Raw genomic sequence first — 2,107 nt, forward strand, 5'->3', positions numbered from 1 at the left:
AAGTGCTTATTCTGCTGAGCTATCTCCCCAACCCCAGAAAAAATAATATTAAAAATTTGTCTTTCATCAGTATCCTCAGACCTTTTCTATGATTTCAGATTTCTGTTATAAAAGACAAACAAATTATAAAGTAGAAGCTTGTGTATAATGTGCATGTTAGGATCTTTAAGTGGTTTTCATTTGATGTGCTACTCTGTGCCATTTTTTTCTTTAATCAAGAAAAATGACTCATTTTATTTATACTCTGTCATTCTAAATTGTTGTTGGCCATTGATTAGTATATTGCTTTTAATTTATCTAAGTAGTGAATACTGTTTTACAGAAGATAAAATGAGAATGACAAAAGAAACCATAAAAATGAGTGCCTACAGCTCCTAAATAATTTCCTAAGATTTCCACTTATAGAAATTGTATAATCAATATATTTCAAAAGGTAATAAAATCTTTGGGTTATAATGCAATTTTCTCTTATGTTATATTTTGTTTATAATAATTCTATTTGAATTCCTGTTTTCTTATTACCATTGATTTAAAAAATGGGATTTTAATATTCTAGAGCATAGGAAGAGAAACTGGACGAAATAATTTAGAGGAATAGGCAGACTTTTTTTTGTTGGGTGATGAGTAGAGTCATTATAATTCAGTAAATAAAGAGAACTGGTATTTCATGACTTAAGAGATACAGGGCAGAAAACATAACTCAGTAGAATAAGCACTTGACCGGCAAGCACAAGACCGTGAGTTCAATCCATGGTGCTGCAAAAAAAAATAAAAATAAAAATAAAAAATAAATCAATAGAGATACACACCATCCTCAGTGTATTAGTTGAAAGTCCTAAAATAAAATACTATAGTGGACTATGTAGCTTATAAACAACAGACATATATGCTTACAGTTCTAGAATCTGGTTGAGTCAAAGCATAAAGCTTCAGTCCTTTGCTCACCTTCTATTTGTCCTTACATGGAAAACAGGGAAAAGAAGAATACCCAGGCCTCTTTTATAAAGATACCCATCCCATTCATGAACATGGAGTCTTCATGATCTATAACCCCAGAATACCTCACTTATTTCTTAATACTTTTACATTGAGTGTAAGGTTTGAATACACAAATTTTACCTAGTGATATAATCTGCAGTATATCATGCACAGTAGAAATATTTTAACGAATACCCAACATAAAGTCACCCGAGTATATTTTTGCAGCAAACTGCCAACATTTAGAGATCAATATATTTAAATATAACATACAGCGCATTGATCCAAAAGGTCTGCTCAGTCATTGATCTCATGTATTTAAGCATTACAGTACGTAATTATGCATAGCCTACAACTGTTCATATAACAATAACTTTAGAAATAAATGATAGTGGAAGACGGAAATGGATAAAACAAATCCATTTGAAAAATAGCAATGAAATTTAATGCAACAAAAATCTGTCTTTGGAAAGTGTCATTGCCACATTAAGTAGTTTCATAGACAAAAACAGGAAACTTCTCTTTTCACTTTTTCTACAATAATTATCAGTAATTAGTATGTAATTTCATTCCAAATATGACATTTTGTTAGGAAAGAATAATAGTGTACAGTCATAAATTGTTGTTCTTCTTTATGGTTATAAACAATTGACTGCCAGTGTCCATTTTTGTTGGTATATGTCAGGTTGATAAAACTAATCAACCTACTTTCTAGATCTCTGTTTGGTATTTGCAACAAAATGTTATCTAAAAACATATCCTTTACAGTCAGAGTTTTAAAATAAGTTTTAAGAGAGTAACCTGTGACTTTACAGGTTAAAATATTGTATATATTTCATACATTTAATATACTATAAATAGTATCATATTTCAACATAGTCTGTTTAATTTAAATATAAACACTTTTCTAGAGCTTAATACTTTTCACTTAAGAATTTGTGAGCTACAGATGAACACAACAAATTTAAGTCCTAGCTATTTCAGTGAGTTTATTGACAATTAGGACTTCATAAAAATAATTATTATAAAAATTCCTATTTTCCAATTATCAAAACTAATGCCAAAACTGTCCCATTGATGTAGAGTTCAGATAGTCATTTAATAACTGTTTCAACTTCCACAAGTTTTT

This window comes from Octodon degus, unplaced genomic scaffold, assembly GCF_000260255.1.
Source record: "Octodon degus isolate 3935 unplaced genomic scaffold, OctDeg1.0 scaffold00309, whole genome shotgun sequence".
In the NCBI taxonomy this organism is placed as follows: domain Eukaryota; kingdom Metazoa; phylum Chordata; class Mammalia; order Rodentia; family Octodontidae; genus Octodon; species Octodon degus.